Source organism: Pseudonaja textilis, chromosome 3, assembly GCF_049901715.1.
Source record: "Pseudonaja textilis isolate UNSWEBS1 chromosome 3, rPseTex1.2, whole genome shotgun sequence".
Classification (NCBI taxonomy): domain Eukaryota; kingdom Metazoa; phylum Chordata; class Lepidosauria; order Squamata; family Elapidae; genus Pseudonaja; species Pseudonaja textilis.
In genome coordinates this window covers 141009613-141033769 of record NC_141992.1, presented here as the reverse complement: position 1 = coordinate 141033769, position 24157 = coordinate 141009613, and the positions used below count along the sequence as shown (strand labels likewise).

At 35.7% G+C, this 24157-nt stretch overlaps 1 protein-coding gene across 1 annotated transcript in view; it reads left to right on the top strand.

Annotated features, from left to right (window-relative positions):
* The first annotated feature begins 9853 nt into the window (after positions 1 to 9853).
* The window catches only part of KCNG2 (potassium voltage-gated channel modifier subfamily G member 2), a 51926-nt gene continuing 37622 nt past the window's right edge, over positions 9854 to 24157 (top strand). The window contains exon 1 of the mRNA XM_026699167.2: positions 9854 to 9940. The gene's annotated coding sequence lies outside the window, so the exon portion shown is untranslated. The remainder of the gene's footprint in view (positions 9941 to 24157) is intronic.

Sequence of the window (24157 nt, the reverse complement as noted above, 5' to 3'; positions counted from 1 at the left end):
CTTAAGGAGTGACTGGGTGAGGGAGAATGCAATCAGCGATGTCGGGCATGCACGTGATGTTGGGCATGCACGTGATGTCGCGCGTGTGCAGTAAGGACTGACTGGGTGGGGAGGAGAGGGCGGGGCCAGCCAGGGGCTGGTAGAACCGGTTTGAACCGGTAGAATCCCACCCTTGGTTTAAGCAAACATCCCAAAATATTTTGGCCAACAGGCAAAAATATATATATTGTTGTGACTGCTACAGAAATAGGTGGGACTTACCAAATTCTCAAAATGTCTTCTACAGCGGATGGCCACCCATAAAATATTAGCATAAAACCAAAGGAACCACCCACAAGTTCATTAATGACCATGGCCTCATAGCCCTTAGACATCTTTAGGAAAATTAGGATAATGATACATTAGACTGGCCCTGAAGTATAAATTAAAAAATGATAAAAGCTATTGGGAATATCACTGTGGATTACAGTATGTCTCTCAATAGGCATATTCAAATTGATGGAAATCATCTTGCCATTATAGGTTTTGAAAAATATTTTTCCTTTTTTTTCTTAATTAAGATAAGCTTAACAGTAGTTTAAACATCATAGAAAATGTATACCAAAGAGAATTCGTGGAAAAATAACAGATGTTAACCTGTCCTTCTTGATAGGCTGCTAAATATGATTTCTTTTCTATCCAGGGGGGAGAAAGTCTGCTCATCTCCCTGACTGGTAATTTATAGATACTAGTGACATCATCTTTATATGTGATGCTAAAGAAAGTGGGGGAGAGAGAGGATAATATGTTAACATATGTTGCATAAAATTTAATGGTAATATTCATTTCAGGAGAACTGGAGGCTCCTTGAGTCTCATGTAAAAGTACTCCATCTCTGAAAAAAATATGTATTCTCCATTTGAACTAAAGAAAGGTAAGAAAAAAGGGAAGGAGGGAGGGAGGAATGAAAGAGCTGAAGTTAAAATAGCCACAGGTTCATCATTAATTTTTTCCTTCCACACAGGAGATGTATCTATCTTGAGGAAAGCCCAGTTTTGCCCCATTTTTCCAAGAAAAACAACTAATTTGTGTTCCTTTTCAACTTAGAATACTTCACTCAATTCAACTTTGTTAAAATCAGTGATCTGTTTTTATCACTATGCACAAACTTCACAAAAGCAGATAACTGAGAGGAAAAATCTTACTAGGACCAAAACAGCTGTTCTCTATATCATGCTTATTTTTAGTAGTAAAATGCCAGACCAATGGGCCAATCAGTTTTTACTTTGCATTTTACATAACAACCAAGACAGCATAACTACTCTGCTCATTATTGATGAATTTGAGTTAAGATTTCTATCTATATCAGCCTCTGTTCAATCTTGTGCTTGAAACAGCACTTTTTTAGCCATGGTGATTTTTTCTTGGCTGGTAGATTGTAAACACTGAATTATATGCAATATAAACTTGAAATATTTTCTAAAACTAACATTTTAGTTATTAGTCAATGTGCAACAAAGGGTACTGCCAGGTGATCATCCCAAAGTCTTCTGATTTCACAACTTAAATGAAATGGGGTTGTGTAACTCATCCTGACTATTTAGATTAATAGGACATTCCAGAGAAAGCATGATTGCTTCAGTTTGAATATGGAGCCCATCAAAACTCACCCTTCCTATCCAATTGATGTGCATAGTGACGTCTCAGTCAATAAATACTAAGCTACTAGACATGACTGTTTTCTCTACCACTCAGTTTTGTGCTGAAAAATCAAATATCTTCCAAACAAACAAACAAGATTTGCTAGGCTGTACAGACTACAGTGTGCAGCTGAATAGAACAAGATGCAGCTGCTATTGGCACTATCTGCTGTTTACAAAATCTCATAATGGCATTCCAATTGAAACCTGGAATCTAGAACTAGAGTATCCAGCAACAGCACAGACAGATTAGTGGAAGATAAGGTTAGTCTGCATCACAAGCAGCTTTAAATCCAAAACATGAAATATAATAATGTTCAAAATATGAGAAATGGGTTCTACCCATGGTGGTAGGGGAATTATGGAAGTAGAAGTCTACACATCTTAAATTTCTTGAGGTTGAGAAACACTGCTCTAGTATATAATTGTGACTGATATCTCTCAGTTTTTTACATTAAGGCCTGACCTAATTGAAATCAATCGGAATTCATTCGTTCATCATTTCTGGAGGGAGGAATCCTTCAATCAGAACAATCCAAAAGTTTGACTCAATGGGTCCCAGAAATGGAAACTTGTAGACATCTTATTAACCAGTACAAACGTCAGTTGGTTTCTGCTCTTATCAGCAGACTTTTTAAAAAATCCCTCCCTTCAATTGCTATAAGGGAAGTAATTCAGACCTGTTCATTGAGTTTTCTAAATTTTTTCTTAAATTAGCAGACCGGCTGGCAGGATTTTCATTCTTTGAATGTACAATCATTCCTGACATGATTTCGCTCAGCATCTCTCTCACTCTCTTTGCAATATTACATTTTCTGATATCAACACAATTAATCTCAGAGGGTGGTAGGAATGGGATTAAGATTTTTAAAATAAATTTTCCCTTTCAAGCATGAAGCTTTCTCACAACGATATAGGATTCCAGCCTATATAACTTTATATATTGGAATAACACAAAGTGTGGGCTATAGCAAGCTTAATTTGATTTTCATATATTATTAAAACTGTGGAATATCTTTAAATATTTTTGTAGGTCCCAAAAGTCTTAGGTTCTTGTGTTTATTAGGTAAGTATGGGTGTCAACTACTTTGTGTCAACCTATTTTTTAGTGATTCCCGCAAGCCTGGCAGTGCATGGCAGTAAGAAATAGAATAAAAATAGTCTGGATTTTCTACATATTTTACGGCTTCAAGGAATTGGAAAATTCAAGGCACATCTTGTCTGTCTTTTTTTCTTTCATCTCTTTCCCTTTGCCTCTTTCTATGCTGCATTTATAACTGGAGAAGTGACAATGAAGATGTGAATATTTGGGAGAGGTACAATAACCAATAAAGTTCATAATAACCAAGGCCAAGTCAGGCAGCTTGAAAATAGTTAACTTAAAATTACCATATTATTGTGTTTTTTAGACAATTTGTCTACTTTTTTCAGGTAAAATAATATTGCTGAGTGTTATCCTGTTGAACTTTTTAAAATAAAGTAGAAGCTATAGAGTGACTTTGTTCCCAACTAGCAGCATGTCATTTGCATTGAGCTTACTACGTATATAGTGTCACTAATCATTTTCAGTGTATGAGTCATATAGCTAGATTGCATTATAGAATGCAATAAGAAGTATTTTAATGTTTTATTTAAACAGTACATTTAAGATATATTAATAAAGTTACAGTAAGGAGCCTTAAACAGATTACAATAAGAGTCCCTCACAAAATATTTTTATTGATCCTAATTGAATTAAAATGGTGAAAACCAATGACTGATCAATTCAGCTATAGTTGGGAGATGCAATAGGAAAATATAGTAATTGGCTGAATGTTTTAACATCAGAAATATATATTTAAACTACTTGGACAAATGATACAGGAAGAAAGACCATAATTAAGCAATATATCTGATAATTATAGCATTTTATTTTATTTTTTTTAAAAGAGTGAAATCATATAAATAAGGGAAATAATTATGTAGTCCAATCTTTGTTATCATTTGCCTCCTATATTTTGGGAGTGAGTGAGTTTGTTAACACGTTTAGTTTTATAGTTTTATTATGGTTTTTATGTTGTTTATATTTTTTATTGGGAACCAACCAAAATTGGGCAGGCATATTAATATATTAAATAAGTAAATAAGTTGGTGGGCAGATGAGCAGCTATATTAATGTTTTAAACAAGTTCTACTGCTTAAAAATGAAGAATACTGTACCTTTTTAATAGAATAACAGAATAACAGAGTTGGAAAGACCTTGTAAGACTTCTATTCCAACCCTCTACTCAAGCAGGAAACCCTACACCATTTCAGACAAATAATTGTTCATTCTCTTCTTAAAAACCTCCAATGTTAGAGCACCCACAACTTCTGGAGGCAAGTTTTTTCTTTAACAATAGGCACTGCTGTGATAGAAACATTAAATATAGTTCCAACTCAGCATGCAGTTTTTCCTGTCACATTTAAGATCAAATGCAAATAGAAGGGGCAACACAAGATGATATTAAAATTATATAAAACCTGTGTCAAAGAATCACCCATTTTTGGAAAAAACTGGCATTTTATTGTTAGTTTGCTTCCTTTTTCCCAAAAAGAATTAATTGCATTAGCAAATAAAATGATGTTTAAAATATATTTCAAAATTCCAAAAAGACAAAAGCTATAATACAGGTGCATGGCTGGTGATCAGTATACATCTTTTAAATTATTCATGCTCCCTCCTGTACTACAGAAGAAGTCAAGCTAGGATGCCTGCAAAGATCAGTACATACTGATGTTATTACATGTGGCAACATGCTTCCTGGTTGGGAAATACATCAGCTAGGAAACAAGACTGAGATTAGTTGGAACAGACAGAGTGCAGATTTAAATTCCTCCAGTGTATTTAAGTGGCCCCAAAATGCTCATAAAAACCAGCAAATTCTAAATTTGGATTTGCTAAAATTCATATAAACATCCCATAGACAGAGATGGGTTATGAATTAAATATTAGATTGTGCAATTGTATGTATCACTCTTGAAATATAAGTCTGATGTTATTCAACTAGCTTTTGCCCCTGTTACATAAATATAATATATCGACCTAAGGGGAAATGAACCTCAGGTAAAATAAAAGTTCTTGAAGACTGTGCTCCTACAATTTAACTATAATTAATTTTAAGTGGATAATACCTTTTTAAATTATGGACACTATTAAAGGAGGAATAGATCAATCTTTCAAAATTACAAAGCAGCTACGTAACACTGATTAATATTTGAGTTAATTACGTCATCATAAAATAAAAAAAATAAAATTTGGGCTCCAATTGCCTAGTTATCTGAAATAAGTTCCATTGAATTCAGTAGTGTGTGTGTGTGTGTGTGTGTATGTTTGAATATGTGTGTGCACATACACAAGTGAGAGAAAGAAGTACCCATACCTATGCAAACAATCCCATTTGAATTAAGTGGAATTTAGTAATCAAATGAAATCAAACCTTTACAATGCTCATAGACCAACAAAAGGAGAGTATAGCCAATTAAAGGGAGTAAAAGGTACAACAAATCTAGTGTGTGTGTGTGTGTGTGTGTGTGTTTTCTTAAGTTTTCACGGGTATTTATATGTATGGCATTCAGCTTTGTTCGGGTATTTTCCCACGTCATTATAGTTGTGCTTTTAAAGTTGTAGCAACGTTTCAACAGAATCCCACCTGCCATCATCAGGCTTGTGCATTGTGTTCGTCTGTGAGTCAAGCCCCCACAGCTCTTTCTGTTTTAAAGAAGACCTCCCCCCCCCCGTTACTTCCAGCTCAAACACACCCCAACCAGGCACCCAGATGAAACCTAGCTTCCTAATAAATGATAGCCGTCCGTTTACTCGGAGCCAAGCCGCACTAAAAGCCTCCAATACAGGAAACACAATGTTGTCAGCCAATCAAGACAAAAAAGGCTACAAAACAGACAGAAGATATTAGAAACACCAATCAAGCAGAACCCAAGACCAATAAACACAGACCAAGACTCCCAACCAATCAGGATGAAGAAAAAAACCATTCTGGCACAGCAGTAGGCTAGCTCCAAATTTAAAACAGAAACGGCTGTGAAAGTCTGACTCACAGACGAACACTCTACAGAAGCCTGGTGATGGCAGATGAGATTCTGCCGAAACGTTGCAACAACTTTAAAAGCACAACTTTAATGACATGGGAAAATACCTGAACAAAGCCGAATACCATACATACATACATACATACATACATATGCATAAAGGTTAATATATGGAAGACTATATCTATCAAATTAGAGCACTGCTCATTTATTCTAGTTGATGGCATAGATCATCATCATCTGATGGATTTAAGTGCTGCTACACAGAACCGGGCAACATCATATGTTGTGACAGGGTGGGTATTTGAAAACAAAGGGATAAAGGTTTTCTTATCACCTTTGAAGAAGGTAATGGTATGTCTCTTGCTTCAAGACTCTTTCCTTTATCCAACTCTTTTAGACAATTTTTGACTAGTCTGTAATTATTATAAATTGTCTCCAACTTTTTTTCTTAGAAAGATGGTGGAGAAGATAGTAGCTCTATAGCAACAAAGAACTCCAGAGAAAGAGCATGATTGAGCCCTTGGCAGTCAAGAGTCTGGCTAATACAGCATGGAAACTACATTGGCCATGCGTGAAGTTGATCATTTGAGGGACTGGGATGAACTACTAGGACAAAGATGTTATAATATTCAATTTTGACTATAATACACAGAGGGGAAAATGTATCATGAGAGGATTGAAATTTATATGATACTATAATCTTAAAAGAAATTTTTTATAAAATGATGGTATAATTGGTAAATATCATCAGAAAAATTGTCTCGAATGGGTAATGGTACTTCAAATCTATCTTCGTAATGTGAACAAGAAGAGGAAACACTTTATCATGCAGAAAAATTTGGACAAATACATACATTAATTCAGAAGAGCTTAAAGACTGAAGGACCTTTCAATTGAAACTGGATGCTTTTCTTTTTGTATTGATGGAAATAAACAGATGGAACTTTGTTTTTATACATGATAACTGCAGCAAAATTATTATATGCACAAAAGTATAAAGTTTTAGCACTACCACAATGATTGATGAATATGATGAACTAGCAGACATGGCTAAATTGACTAATTAGAAAACAGACAATATCTATATTTTTTTGTTGACTGGAAACTCCTTTTATACTTTTGCATGAAACGGAGAAAATGAACTTAGTGAACCACATAAATCTTGCTTCCTGAAGTCTTCCATTGAAGACCCGCTGTCCAGAGTATATGTGGACAATATCATAACCTCTCCTTTCTCTGGAAAGCTTTTGCTGGCCAGGATCCATCCTCTGGTCACCATCTCCATTGTAATGTCATTCCTGTTCCTTCAGGGATGTCTAGTTCACCACGTCTCACTGCAAGTTTCCACTTGGGTCACCTTTATGAATCTTAGTACAAGTTCATGATTTCAAGGAGCTTAAATTACTATTATTTTTCTATCTCACCCACCTTCACATGCTAGATGTTGTACAAAAATTTAAGAAGCTTTTCTATAAAAAATTAATTAAGCAGGAAAAAAGTGAATCAGAAAAAAAAAAACCAAGGTGAACAGATGTGACTTAGAGTACTGAAATGTTTGAAAAGAGAATTGGTTTTTAGATACAAAAGCATTCTAGTGTTGAAAAATTTTAAGGAAAAAGAAGTATGTAGATACACAATAGACTTAATTAAAGTATTAGTACATGTTGATAAAAGAGTTCAAGGATAAACTTACAGAACTTATAAAGAAAGAGGCAAAAAGATTACTCATGAGGAAGGAGACCAAGGAAATAATTCATTCAGGACACTTGAATACAAAATGGAAGGAGATAATAGAAAAATTAAATGTTATATTACATATATTATATAACTAAATAAGAGTTAGCACAAACACTCAAATAAGTACAATGTTCAGAAAAGAATGGAGAATTTAAAGAGTTTACAGAGTGAAAACTTTCAGTTCTCTTGGGTAGACCAGACAGAAAACATAATCAGATGAACTAAATGTACTTTATTGTAAGGTTACATGAACATTTTGAGTTAGAAAGTAGAAACTTTCTACCTTCCATTTTTAACTGCTTGATCCAGTAGGGTGGGTCCTTTTTATTTTTCCCCGCTGACCATTCAGTGACTGCAGGCCCTTGCCCCTCTTCTCCGATCATTTCCTAGACACTTATCTCTTCTCATTCCTCAAGGTCACTCATGTATTCCATTACAAAACTGGAAGATTAAAGCTAAACGTGAGTAATAATCAATAAATATCCATAGATAGTTCAAACCAAAACTCTACAATAAGAGAATGAAATAAAATTTATTAAATATCTCTAATTAAATAGTTTATTTTGAAATATCATTCAACTTCTGGCAGAACAGATGACCCTGTAAGAATAGAAGGCCAGACCTTTTCTCTTCCAAGCCCTCTGGAATTTCATACTCTGCCCCCAACTGCTAATTTCTAATTGGGATAATGGCTTGGTAGTTCCTTATGTTCCAATTTTTTTTTTAAGGAGCATTACACCCGCCATTGGTTCCAATGCTTGTGTGTAAGAGACAAGACCCTCATAGCCTATGTTTTCTTTCTGGCAATTAAAATGCTAAAATATAAAGAGAATCTCCGGTCAATAGTTTTGATATATAAAATATCTATAGAAATATTGTACATATATCAAATATCTATATAGAGTTGAAAGATATGAAAATGTAGTGAAATTGGATTTTAAAGAATATGGTACAGATAAAATATTTTAAAGTATTATTATTATTAAAGTTAATTTCTAAGACAGAAACCTTTTTGTACAATAAATAGTTTTATACAATCTGCAGCAATTTTGAAATGTTACATATGTTTCTGATTCATCAATTTAAATAATGAAACAGCTAAGCCTGTTAAACATGCAGTTCTCATTCTTTGAATGGGAAAGCTCTTGTTCCTTTTTTGTCACTTTTTGCCATTAGTGTTAAAATCTCACATCCAAGTTTTTGTTCACCACAGAAGTAATTGATTGGTGTAATATCCTTGGCTGTGATTATAGCATGGGCACATAGAGTCAGAGAGATAACTGTCAACCATTGATAGAGAATCTTGGTCCTAACTCATTCGGTGGGAAAGAACAAGATGGTGGAAATAAGTGGATATAATTGATTGGTGCACAAAACTCACAGGCAGGCAAAAAAGGAAAAAGAGCCAATATCACTGCACTTTTATAGTGCCATTATTTCATAGTAAGGACTGTTCCTCCCTCCCTCCCAATCTGGGGAAGAAGATAAGATTAAGCCACTTCCCAAAATCTTGCCAAGAGACTCACAGGGACCCAATTTACATGCAGCCGCTGCAACTGAACACTGATACCCAAATGCATGCAAGCTTAACATCCCTTCCCCCTAAATAAGCTCCCAAGATACTGAAATGGTTAATATTAATTGTGGAAGGTCATACTGCTACAATTACTTTTATTTTGGGTTCCATTCTTTTGAATTGTTTCTATTTCAGAATATGCCATGTGTCTTGTTTGAAGTTACAACCTGCAGTTCTCTTGTCTCTTACCTACACATTCCCCTCAAGATGAACTCTTTATCTTCAGCTTCCTTTGATGGCAGGATGCAAAATCTTGAAGAAGCCAGGCCCGCTGAATTGTGTACATGGGTTGTGAAATGAACAGAAAAGCCGTTCGAGGTTATGAAGTGAATTGGAGGACGGGGAGAAGAATCCGGTCCGAATTAAAAGCCGTGAGGGAAGGACGTATTAGGTTACTATTATCTACCTCATGCCCCGAAAGTTCAGGGTGGCCCACCTCCACCATGCCCCGCTCTCTCGCCTCCGAGCTAGCCAAGACTTAGCGGTCCCTGAGGCGGCCCTCGACCCCTTCCCACCCAAAGGTACTTCTCTGAGGCTAAAGAAAGGCGCAACCTGAGGGGGAGCCAGACCGGCTGCGGGGTTTCTTCTTCTGGGGGTTTGGCGGCGTGAGGGGGTGCGGAAGGCGGTGCCTGAGGCGAGGCTGAGCTGGGCGGGATTCTTCCCACACGCCTCGTTTCGCGGCTGCCTGGCTGCCGGTTGTGCCGCTCGTAGCACTACGGGAGCTTCATTTTCGGGCGAAGCGAGCGGGGAGAAGCGCTTGGTGCAAGCGCGCCGCCCCGTCTCCGGAGCTCAAGCATCGGGGAAGAGGGAAAGGCGCCGAGTCTTCCCCGCCACGACCCCTCGCCTTCCATCCGCAGCACCAAAGAGAAACTCCGAGGTGGGTGTTGAGGCTCCCGGGCAAATGCAAGCGAAAAAACTAGAGGTGAACAAGGGGAAAGTTTGGGTGGGGACCTCAAGTGGATCCACCTGAGCAGAAGAATAGGGGCCGTAGAGCGGAACGAGGGTGATTACTTAGCAGCCCCACTTTATGCATGCGTAAGCCTATGTTGCAAGGTACGAGCCAGAGAAAGTATGTAGGTACAGGATAGGATTGCAGCGTGAAGCGTGAATTCCCTTAGCAAAACGCTCGACCATTTACGCTCTCGTTATGCACCTGCTTCTATGGCTGCTGTCTGTGGTGGCTGCAAAGAGTTGGTTTTACCGCCTCAAGGTTGTTTTAACTGGTGAAGAAGACTCGAACCTATGGCTTCTTATAGCAACAGGGTTAGAAATGGGACTCTTTTCTTGGTAAATAGGGTTGCGAGCACTTCATCCGCTTTCCTCCATCCCTCTTCTCATGAATTCCTCCATTAAGTAAACGGTTTGCATCATTTAAACTCTCACGTCGTATTTTGGGCAAGTGTCTCTTCCCATTAACTTCTATATTCCATTAAGCAGGAGCAAAGCAAACTTCAAAAAAGCACGTCTCGTCTTAAAAAATACATCGAGGAAAAAGTGAAATAATTTAGTTTTCCATTTTGTTTCAAAACACCAGTTCCTGTTTTATTAAACTACCTTTTAAATTGCCAGAGCAAAATATGTGCAATTATAATTGTAATGTGTGGCATGGTAAGTCTATGGCACTATAGTTTGGATATGGGAGTATCAATTACAGTAATATTTTGAGGCACAGAGTAAAATACTAACTAAATCCTACTGCTGAGCAATAGCTATTCAGTTCACTAGACAGTAGCATAAAATTGATCCAGTTTGACTGTTTTGGAAGATTATCCATATGCAGATGTATTTTCCTAGATAGGGAAATAAAAATATATATAGTGTGATTTATTTAATTGTGATATTAATCAATGCTCAGTTCTAAAAATGTTTTGTTAATGGCTCTTCCCTAATAAGAAATTGATAGATTTCACTTTTTTGGAAGGATGCATAGTATAACTGATCTCAGGTTTCATATACATTTGGCTAGCTAGAGCATTCCAAAACTATTTTTTCCTTTTTAAATGAACCTCTTTGTATTTAATGCAATTTTATCTTAAACATATGGCTAAGCAAAATGTATGAACTTTAGAACAAATCAGTCAGCAAGCTGTTACTTCCTTAAATAAATAATAAGATACCCAAATACATTATATATTATATATAGTGTTTATAGATGGTACTCTCAGGAAGCATAAGTTATGTTCATTGCACTATGTACAATGATGTAATTTAAGGTTTCATCTCTATAGATCTATTGCATGCTGTAAAATTCTTGATTCCTAATAATAAACTTTTGTATACAAGTTAAGTGATAAATAATGCCTGATCTTAATGTGTAAGACCTGGTATTTATAGATGTGGAAACATGAAAGTCAGTTTTTTATTCAGGTTCAGAATGTGTAGTATTTCATGTTCGCTATTCATAGCTGTATGGTCTTTACCAAGTCCAAATCATGTTAAGGGAGTTTTTAACTTAAAACAGCTTCTCATGAAATATGTTATGAAACTCCTCTGTAAAGAGAATTTCTGCCAATGTCATTATAAGAACTATCCTTTTTGTCTTTGTTTATAATATTCCCTTTATCTGATACAAAATAATTGAAATTATATTTAGTTTTAGTTCCAGAAAAGATTAAAATTACCTCTCCAAAAAGTTGACTTCACTCAAAAAGTAGGTACTTTACTATAATAAGACTCACTCTCTTTGTTTTTTTTAAATGTATGTTGTTTTCTATTTCAGTCACACAGTAATGTAAAAGTGTCCCAAATTTTACAAATCAATATAATTTCACTTTTAATATAGGAAAAATATTTGCTGTAACATGAAATAACTTTCCACTTTGAATGTCTTGTGGGACTGTTAAAGTAGAAAGTATATTTAAATAATTTTTATGAAAAGCATTTGAATCTCTATAAAGTTTGATGCATATAAACTAGCTACAACTCTTCCAAAGAATTTCATGGCTTAGCAGGCATTTGAACCCACTTCTATTCAGTATTATTAGATACTTTATTCATCATCATCCTTACTCAGTGACACAGCAGTCGCATTTTGTTACAATTATGGTTTCTAGTTCATTGTTATAGTATGCATTTAAAATATACATGGATTTATTTGGAATAGAAATCTACAAATAAAAATACCATGAAAAGAATATCAGCATAATTTTTAGTGTAAATAAATATCATATCATCTGGGAGTCCTAAATAATGTATTATTGATGGAAGTTGAGCTATGGGGTAAATTATTAGTTCATTATTTGATTTCCTACAGCCCTCTAAACTACCAAAAACTTGTCTCAAAGATTGGGAATTATTTGGATAATACAAGTGGGATGTTTAGGATAGGAAAAACTAGTGAAAATTGTGTTCTCCTTTCATTACCTTATTCATGAATCAAAATCTCTGCAGCATATGGAAGTATTCTTTCACAATATTTCATAGTCAAGCCACCAAATTGAGAGATGTATAACTCATAAGTACATGTATATATAAGATTTCACCCTTTGTATGTTATAGAGTCATATTTGATACTTAGTTGGAATAAAAAAGCAAGGAAACACAAAGGTCACTGATTCTTGAGGTAGAATATTTTAATTGAATACATTTTATTTCTTAAAAGGGAATGTGGTTTGCAAAATAGTTCTAAAAGGATTTCACCTATGGAGCACCTCTAATAAAAATTATAGTGACAATGAAATAGTTTCCCAGCTGCAAAAGACCTTCTGAAAGAAAAATGCCTTGTTCTTTAAAAAGCTAATAATAATATACAACCTAAGTGAATTTATACACTGTAAAGAATTATTTCTATGCCAAACAGGTCACAGACTAGCAGGAAGCATATACATTTAAAGATAGATATTTGTAGATAGTACTCAGAAATCAGAATCAGATTTTAATTCAGCCATATGGCATACTTTTTCCAATTTGGGAACAAAAAACTGCTTGTAAAATCGTTGGATATTTAAATTCAACGTAGCTTCAAATTCAAATGTAAAAGCATCACATTACAAACTATGGAAATGAAACTACCCCATGAAGACATTTCCAGTCTATGTACAAAATTTAAGTTTCTAAAAAGCTTCATTTTTCTTATCTTTAAATTCAGAATTATCAAGTTTGTATGGAATGAAGAGTCAGGTCCTTAACTGTGAATGAGGTTGATATGGGTACAATTCCTCAATTCTTACTTGCTTTTCACATTACCATTATTGTGTTACCAAGATCTTTTTGCATGCTATCCTGGTTGAGGATCCTGACTGATTATTTCCAAAAGCTCTAGTATTCATTGTCATAAATGTCTCAATTTAGGAGACTTTCACTGGAAAGAGAACAATAAGTTAAACATTATTTGAGTGACATGCTAAAAAGTCATTCCTATTTTTTTAGCTGATCATGATAGCATGTACAGATAGCATGTAATCTAGGCTAAATGCAGTATTCACTGGAAATGAGCATTGTTATGCCATTCACCATTGTCTTAGCACCTTCCCCACTTGTACCTAACCATGACATTGACATGTCTCAGCAATTTATATACATATATTTTATATGTTTCCATGTTGTTGTCTTCCATTTGTCTCAAACCATAATGAAGGAGGCTGTTCAATGCAAAAAACAGTGCTTTCCTCGTAAGGCAGCCAACAAGTGGTAGCAGTTTTACTGTAGAGACAATTCTAACTTGCTTCACCAACCCCTTTTTTGGTGGCACTGTGAGATAATTTTAGGGTAGGGGGATGAGACTGAGATCAGGTTAGTTCCTATTGGCCACTTTAGACTGATGCAGGTGTATCCCTTACTCTGGTCCTTGAGCACTCTCTTCCAAGGTTGGTCTGCTTGGAAGAGTTTGTTCTATCATACTATACACAACAGTTGTGTTGATCCCTAATTTGAATATTCAGATCTACCCAATTGTTCAGTATGCTTGTTGAACAACCATTTTGGGGTGTGTGGGGGAGAAAGATGTGATATGTGAGGAATTGACATGGAGTAATGGCAGAAAATGTTTGTACAGTCCTCCTGGTGGACCTGCCAACTTTTGTTTGAATTGACAGTTATTTCATGATATGTTTAACTATCTAACATGATTTACCTATCTCTGAGCAGAAAGCCTAACTCAAAGATTTGGCAGCTCAGGAACCTCCTCTTCCACTTTTCCTACCACCTTGCCAAACGTTTGGAACTAATTATTAGGATGAGAGAGATACCAGGTGAATGGACAGTCTCGAAAGCTGTCTCTAGAAAACTACTAAAAGAATTGCCAGTCACTGAAGTGCTGGCTGGTATAGTTGAGGTTATAGAAAAAGGATGGCCTTGCTAATACAGGAAAAGAGCAACTCTCCTTTGGCTATAAGGCAGAAGAGAGTCAGTCTGTTCCTCCTGCTCATAGACGGGAGGAAAACACTCAGCAATGGGAAAAACTTTCAACGTGAGGACAACGAAGCAACAGTAATTTCTAAATGTTAATTTTAGGCTTTCCCAGGTAATAATAAGAGAATTGTGGTTGAACACAACTGTTGGAGAGCGCTTGGCTTTCATATTTACTTATTTAGCATTGAATGAATTCTAAAAGGCTGATATTTTACATTTTTTTCTGAAGCACAGTTTAATTTTTTGACTTCCCTGGGTGAGAAAAGTGTGTGTAACACCAGGCAACTTTCTGTCTCCTTTACTATTTGGACCTCCTGGTATGATATGCTGTAACTTTACTTATGTTCCCTCTCCCAATCCAATAAAACCAAACCTGTATATAGTGTCATTTTATGGCCCAGTTACTCCACCCTAAAAAGAATCCTAACATTCATTAATAGACACGCCACTTTTAATAATGAATGAGGTTACTGCAAGAACTTCTAGAAAGACCTTCAGTTCTTCATTGAGAAAACAGTATATTAAAATATTAAAAAATGCCTGTCACAACATATTCTTGGAATTTGCCTTCTGCTATATAACTAGTGGATGGCCTCAGATCTTAAAAGTGTTTTGGGATAGATAAATGAGAGGCTCATGACAAGATGAGCTGAGAAGATCTGTTGGGTTTGCTTTTGATCCCAGCAGGATAAATGACCAGCCATTAAATATGAATCCCATAATTTAAGGCTTATTTTTTATTGCAGGATAATTCTCTCTAATGCACAGTTGTCTTTGTTAAGCAATTAAAGCTGCTTGCCTTAGAAGACTGGAGTCTAGTACTTAATGACAAACAATTTCAAAAGCTAAGAATAGCTTTTAACCTAAAGAAGTTACTTGTGTATACTTTTAATGTGGCATAGAAGGTGGAAGAATGCTATTTTTAAACTTGCAATGTATTTTTAGCCAATGTACACTCTATTATAGTTATGGAAATAACCAATTTAATCCACTCATGCGAAGACATAGAAAAGCTTTCATTAGCCTCTGGCCCAGTCACAATCAGCTGTATCTTATAAGGTATTTGGCTTGGTAAAGCTTTCCTAGAGCATGCTTGTCAAAGAAGAAAAAGATTGTGCAGGCAAAAAAAGCACATGGAAGAGATAGACCAAAGGAAAACATGTATATTGGATGTACAAGGACAGAGGGATTTGGGGGGCATTTAAAATAACATTTTGACTGGATGGTGGAGTGTGTTTTATGTAGTTTGGATTTTAATATTCAGAATTTTTCAGCCATGGAGTTATATATAGATTATATGGAAATTAAATGTTCCTGCAGTTTAAATAAAATATTAACAATATGAAAAATAAAGAATTCAGTGTATTGTCTCTAGTACTATATCTGTGAAGTTTGGGATTGAAAAAAAAATACTTTATGGCAATGTAGTTAATTAAAGCAGCTGATTCATATTGCACGACATTTCCCACAGAGGATTTCCCTCCCCTCAATTACAGCCCCACAAAAGGGAAATATTTGAGGACTGGAACTCAGAATCCTGGTATTTCAAAAGACAATTGAAACGTTGGTGATAAAATGACATTACCAGAAGGGGTGGGGAACAAATTTTGCAGCCTATTTTGCTCTCAACTCCACTGTTAAAATGTCCCCAAAATCTTTAAAACTCACTCAAAGTTACCACTGTGAGTGTATGTGAACGAAAATGGGAGCAGCTTGTTTTCAAGAGATTTCTATTCCCATTCCTATATTTATTCATGGAGGGAAATCCTATCAAAAATAAAATGTGGCAGCAGTATTAGGGAGTTGCATGAGTCGTGTTACTCATCTCTGAAGTATACCCACTTGATTCCATTCATGTTGATCGAGAGCAAACTTCCCGCTCAGAGCCTCTGCAGAGTGGGATGCTACAAGGTCCAGTATTTTCTCCACTCCTGTTTAACTTCTACATGAAGTTATTGGGTGAAATCAGTTGCATGGCTCTGCCCCTGATGAAAGTGATGCTGTTGATATCCTTTCTTGGTGCCTGGAAGCTGTAGGGACTGAGTGGGGAACAACATGTTTCAATTCAACCCTGGTAAGACTGAATGGCTTTGGGGTTTGGAGCCTTTTGTATCTGGGGTTTTACCAACTTTGGTCTGAATGGAGTCACACTACCGTATAAAACAAGTACCCAACTTGGAGGTTTTCTGGATTTGCAACTCTCGCTCAAAGAGCATGTGACAATCATGGGCAGAAGGACCTTTCTACAGCTTCTTGTTGTGTACCCATTGCACCCATTCCTAAATTGGGAGGCTCTATTCATAGTTGCATATGTCACTTCCTGGATAGACTGGGAAAACTCTACATGAGATTGCCCTTGAAAGATATCTAGAAGCTTCAGCTGGTGTAAAATTTGGTTATGTGGGCAGATATGTTTGCTGCATTGGTTACCAGAATGGCTTGCAGATCCAATTCCAGTTGCCGTTTTTGACCTTTAAAGGCCTGAAAGGCATGGGAGCAGGTCATTTGAGAGAATGCCTCTTCTTAGCCATGCGTGAGAGCCTCAACCAACTCCAAGACTTGCCGGTACAAGTAAATCCACCACAACTCTAGACACATTTCATTTGCACCACACTTAGGAGCCTTGGCTCCAGATCCCTACAGCTTGCAACTTATCTTTCATTTTTCAGCTTCTGACAGCACCCAACTGATGCGATCTATGGGTTTCTACAGAGACTGTTTTGTACCATTCTGCAAGTGGATGCTATTCTCTCAATCCTTTAGGAAGCTCCCTTTTCAGAAGGCATTAAAGGTTGTGTAGAGTAGTTGATTTTCACTGTTACGATGATAACCCACAGCATGTAACAGTCATCAGTGGAGTCAAGATTCAGAACTAGATGTTTTTTTAGAATCATCAACAAAGGCAGTTATTACAGTCTTTAGGTCTTGTATAATGTTGGTAGTAATCTTTGTTGTCTGTCAAAAATTTTGCTTGTTTTTTAAAAATAATCTTTTTAATTAAAATAAATATATAAGTGAGAAATTGGCACATCGTAAAGCAAAGCATCAACCTCTAACATCATTTATATTTACAAAAATGCCTCACAAACGTTCATAGAGTAATGTCTACATGCAGCTGAATAGTTGATTTGGAACAATAGTTGATTTGGAACAAAAATTTGGTTTTTTGCCAAGAAAGGCAAAGGTAATCTGGAGTGATTAAGAGCATGCTGGGGGACTAGAGTGTGTTGTAGTGTGTTGTCCTCAAATTAGGAGCCCAAGTGGAACTGTAATTTTGATCATAAGCCATGATGGTCATAAGTCGAGACACCCACATGACTAGACCTGGTTTTTACAACTGTTTTTACAGCAGTCGTTAAGTTAATCATGGTTGCAAGTCTGAATCCAGGTGGCCTTTTTTTTACTGCAAACCGGCAAAACAAGCCGGAAACCAGGAAAAGACACTGCAAATCATGGTCACATGACCACTGGATGTTGTAATCTGTCATAAGTGTGAGCTGGTTAGGGTTGGAAGGGGAAGGAGTTCAGTTATTCATCATCAACGTCAACTGTCAATGAAAAAAAAAATTGAAGAGACACTGCTTTGCATTAAGCAGATTAAGTTTATAGGGTCGTAAATTTGGAGTGATGTTATATGGATATTTCTCAGTTGAGATTTTTTTAAAAAGTACAGTACAGTACAGTAATCAAGATGATTGCTTCTGATGATGATTTCAAATGTTTGTTTTTGGCAGATTTTTGGCCCAATTATTGTGTCTAATAGTCTAAAGCAAAGTAGATTAAACATAAGAAACACACACAATATATATCATTTTGTTGTAGAAATGTATTGTTTTCTATCTTTTGAGCATAGCCAATTTGGTAGCAGGCTAGAAACTGGGAGATTGAGTTTTGGTCCTGCCTTAGATACTAGACAGGTGGGTAACCTCAGTGTAGTCACTTTCTCTTAGCTCTAGGAAGGAGGCAGGGACAAAACCATTTCTGAAAAACATTGTCAAGAAAACTGGGGGGACTTTTAAAAAAATTATTTGCACCAGATTAAAAAACATTTAAGGAAAAATTGCAGATATTCAAGCTATGTTTTGTTACAATTTTAGATAGTCTGTAGGAGTAGGCTATACATATGCGAGTTCAATCCTACTGATGCTAAAATAGTATTTTATTACATTAAAATTCTTCTAAGAACTGCTGAAAAGAAATTAAAAAATAAAGCAATTATAGTATAGAAAAGCAATAAATAGATGATGAGATTATTTGATCAGTAAGAGCCATGGGACAACCATCTCTCTATATATATTGCTTTTAGTTGATAATTAGAATTCTTTGAAGGTGACAAACTGGAAGGAGACTGGCCTTCAAGAATAGCATGGTATTAGTCATATTTAATATAGTCATATTTGTGTGTGTGTGTGTGTGTGTGTATCTTTTATATATATATATGGTATTCAGCTTTGTTTGGGTATTTTCTCACGTCATTATAGTTGTGCTTTTAAAGTTGTAGCAACGGTTCTGCAGAATCTCATCTGCCATCATCAGGCTTCTGTATTGTGTTCGTCTGTATTGTGTTCGTTTGTATTGTGTTCATCTGTTCATCAGACAAACACAATACAGAAGCCTGATGATGGCAGATGAGATTGCCAAAACCTTGCTACAACTTTAAAAGCACAACTATAATGATGTGGGAAAATATCCGAACAAAGCTGAATAACATACATGTAAGTACCTGCGAAAACTTAATATATATTTTCATTCCTTGCTTTTTCTTACCAGAATAAAGATGATAAATAAGAGGAAAGAAGAAAATCTTGAATGCCTATGCAATTATTATTCAAAAGCTCAATGTATTTTGTCAGGATTGTTTGTATTTTGTCAGGATTTGCAATTGATACTGTATTGTAAAATTTATTTTGTCCCAGTATAACATAAAGTAGAGCCAAGTGTTTAATAAAATTTGCCAAAATCCAATTTTATGGGTCCCAGATTTTGGGGACATTTGTAATCCCAGTAGAGGTAACTCGGTTCAAAAAGGGTTGCCATATGATGTAGTGTTTTGCCTAGTTAAATATTATGAGAACAAAAGTCTTAATAGTATGTAGATAGGTAGGATTCATAATTTGCTCGTTATCATCATAGTCCAGGGCCTTGTCCTCCAACTCATAAGAGAGAGAGACCTTGGGGACGGCCCTTGTCTTGACCTAACCTAGGGGCAATCTTCCCCCAAAGGTATAAGGCTATAAATATGTTCCTGTTTGGGTTCTATTAATATATGTGATACTGCCTTTTGGAATCTGCTTTTGTTTTTAAATTTTCTGATTTTGCTTATATGTTTTATAGTGTGGAGTTTAATTAGTGGGTTGTGTTGGCTTTAGATTGTGTTATATGTATTGTGTTATGTAAACTGCTTGGAGTCCCGTGCAGTTGGCAAGCACCCAAAAATGCTGTTGTATGGCTGCAAAGGTAGTCATAACCTTGAAGATATTTTTTGAGTCCAGTTGTAAATTTATAAGTTCAGATGATCCCTGTGTATAAGTTTACTTCATTATACTGTAGTTGCACAGACTGAAACCAGAAAAAGATCAGTTTTTTAGAAATATGCCAGGTTTTTTCCCCCTTTAAAATACAGACTATTTTTTTCTCTGAATCTTTGAAATATTTGCTGCCTTAATCTTAATGGCGTAGTCTCCTCCTTAATTTATACTCCTAAACTAAATAAATATTAAACCCACAGTGGCTAATGGTAAGCTCATTTTTTTCCTTACAGAAGCAATAGTGCAAATCATAATTTTCACATCAGACCCTCTGAATTCTCTTGATGGGGTAAATACAACACTCCCTGGTGAAACTTCATCTTTGTCTCCAGAAACAGATTATGTTTTTAGTTCCTGTTCTCTCACAACTTGTTCCTCCAAATTCTTTCTTCTGAATCATCTGTAACAATCTCTGGTCAATCTGTTAGTTCAGTCAGTTGCTGGCCTTCATATATGCTTTGCCTTCCAAAGCAGCTCTCAGCTGATTTAGAGCAAACCAGGAATTCAGCTATTTCATTGGCTGCTAACATAGGCTTGTTATCCTTTAAGCTCATTAAAAGACCAGGGCCAGATCATCTTTGATTTTTCCCCTGTGACTAAAAACTGAATGTATTCAGTTTCTGAATCTGCAAAGAGGATGAGTGCAAATCTTCAGCACTGTTCACTCATATGATTAATATTTAAATTCAGCATTGGGTAATTCCATTGACATCATTCTCAAAAATTTTGGAGTTTTTAAAATGATGTAAATATTAACTTTAAAGATGGTAAACAATGTGGAAATTCTCATAGCCATTTTCATGTTTTCTATCATATCAGAACAAGGGTAAAATCGGGTTCAAATTTTAATAGGCAATCTTTCCTTTTCCATTTTCTCTTGTTAGCATATCAACTTCCTATACAAATGTTAACATATAGCGTATGGAATAATATATATGGAGCTTTAAACTGACCCAAGTATTTCAGAAGGAATAAATAATTTATGCGATCTTATCACTGTAAATCATTTAAGATCCTCACATTTTATTATGCTAGTAAGTAGACTGAACACTTTTAATAAGCACCGGATATGTTTAATAAAAGATGCTTACTTAAATCTCATGGGCCACATAAAATAGTTTAAAATATAAATGCCTATTATATTACAGAACATGACTCACATTATTTTATACTTTTTAAATCTCTCTTATGATTTATGATTTATCTATTATTCTCTGATGTAAACAACTTCAGTGTATATTTCGTAGTGTTGTGGTTTAAAAGACCATTGGCCATTATTACAGTTAATTGTTTTGAAAGCTCAGTGAAAATGTATGGTACGTCTGAATATTATCTGGCTGCAAATGTGTTTTGCCATATCATTATGAGCTACAGGGTGTAAATTATCTCATAAACTCTGGGACATAGGATTTTGAAATTAAGAAAATTAACTCTTTACTTTTTTTTTTTGCCTACCAGTCAGGCTTGACTTCTGAAAATGACTGGACAATTCCAAGCAGGTTTCTTGGAAGCAATTTGAGGTCTGAGAGAGAGTGAGCAGGTCAACGTCAGCCAGCTGACTTCCATCCCTAAGGCAGAATTGGAAGTCAGCCATCTCCACTCCTAGTTCAGCGCCTTCACTAGTAGACAAGTTTAGTTCTGCAATGTAGTTAGTCCTCGGCTTATGACTATAATTGAGCCCAGAGTTATGGTCGTAAGTCATGCTAGCTGTTGGCACTTCATGTAACTGATCCAATTTTACAATATTATTTTGTGGCACTTGATAAGCAAATCCATTGGTCGCAATGGCATTTTTGGACGAAAATTGGAAATAAACAGCAGTTTCCAACAAAAAATGTAGATCATAGGCACAAGATTGTGGGATGCTGCAACTAGCAATACAGTAAATATTAGGCCGGTTGCTCAGTGTCCAAAATAGGAGCACCCAAATATGACCACATGGTTGAAGCCATCAGAACTTCAAATCTGAGTCATAAGTATCTTTTTGGGGTTCGTTGTAATTTTGAATGATCACTAAGTCAAGGACTACCTGTAGTGATAATGGCAAAGGAAAAATGGTTTTCTTTCTCCAACATTAAACACACTTCATGAAGAAAAATAGAAAAGGAAAAATAGTGAATAACTTAAATTGAGCAATAAAGAGCTAATGGAAACAAATACATAATATATAGTAACTTCTTTTTTATTGGCAATTTTATTAAAGATCTTAGCTATAGTAGTAATAACTAATACAAAAAAACTTTTTTGCAAAAAAAGTAGTGCAGAAAAGAAAGTAAAACAAGAAAAGGAAATAGAAAAGAATGAAAAAAATTAGAATATAGTAAAGGAAAAAAAAGAAACATGTAAAGAAGTGACTTCCAATCTTCATCCCAACAAATATAAACCATTTTGGTAATACTGCTTTTTCATAAAATAGAACAAATGATTTCTTCTACCCATATCGTAAGGGTCCCCTACTCCTAGTCTGGGGGCCAGTGCCAGGCCGCAGCCCTTTTGGACCCAGGCTGCGGAAGTGTGAGTGTGTGCATGCGTGCAAAACCATCCCCTCTCCCCTGCCAACAGGCCTTTTTTGCTGTTTATTACCCCCCACCCCCACCCCCCAAAAATAAGTTCTTAAAGTTGTATTTAAAATTTCTTTAGATAAGATTGAATGAAAAATTCCTAATAGCTGAAAAGCAGTTGACATGCAATTTCTGGAAGTGATTAGATAAGAAAGTTAGCCTTTCAAAGGTTCCAATGTGATTGTAACAAGGTAGTTATTTCTCTTGTCTCTCAGAGCTCTAGCTCTGCAAGAGACCACTAATTTGCAGTTACTCTGTGAGGAGCAACTGTCTGGAGCACTTGTGGGCAATCTCAAGTCTTTTCCTTGTCCCATGAGGAATTATGGAACAGTATGTCTACTAACTGTTTTTTCATTCCATGAGATTGTCAGTTCTGCTTTCTGCAGAACTATCTTCAGCCTGTCATTTTCTTTCCTGGAAGTCTCATTAGCATCTTCTTCAGTTAAGCAGAAGTAATGGTAGTAGACATAATGTATATCAACATATCAAAATAGGATTCTAAGCACTTTCTTTTTAAATATTTGGAGTGTATGATAGAGGGGGGAAGCTACAAACAAATGACAAAGACATTTTGTCTCTTAATTAATCTCTTAATTTATCAAATCTTATCTAAAATACTTGTTTTCAAATATAGTCTCAATGCAATTAATTTGGTTGAAGCTTTGCTCTGTTTAGTTTTAGTCTTTAGTAAACAAAAATAAACTAGAAAAGCTTTTTTGCTGTAACTTGCATGTTGAAGGTTTGTTTCTTTTCTATCCCATCACCCATGATTCATCTACAGCCTTAAGACCTTAAAGATTCTTCTGTTTTAGTTAATCATGTAAGATGTCCAGGAACAAAAATCATGAATAGTGTAGAACATTTATTTAATTGGTGTAGTCCTTCTGTACATAGATGGTATCATATGGACTACAGCCTGATACAAATTTATATGACATTCATATTTTCTTCTAACCATTTACAAGAAAGAAATTAGAATTATGCTAAAACTGATCCATTCAATGTTTTAAATGTTGTCTTATTGTTGATCCATTCAATGTTTTAAATGTTGTCTTATTGTTCTGTGCCATTTTTAATACATATGATTTATATAACATCTTCTGCAAGAAGGAAAAATTTCATGAACCTTCTTGAAATGGCACTTCAGTTTACCCCAAGCTGATTTGCACCTGACACTTGCTAAACTGCAGCCACTTGTAGTTTATTAACTAAAAATAAAGGCTTCATGTGATTTTTCCTTTTCCAGTAAAAATTACATTTTTAAAACTTAAATTGTTTTTTTTCTGACAAAATATCATTTCAGGGAATGTTAGAGGAAAGTTTTTGACATGGGACTGAACTGCTAGTAATCCCATTATCCCCAACAAGGTCAAGAAGAGATGTAGAAGGGTGTTTGAAGACTTTCTGACTTTCTGAAGGACCACAGGATGCCATTTGGAAATGCTATGATCATGATGTCGTCAGAGATGTCATGGCTGAATTTGTTTGACCCATTTTGGGGCCTTTGGGCGTGTTGACATCAGCAATGATTCTTGGGCTGCTGGAGGACCATTATCACCAAAGAGATGATAGAGGGTTTTATGTTTGTCAAAACTTACTTATTGTCCATCTGCTTTCCTTGGCTCAGCTTTCCTTGCTCATGGCTCACATCTAATT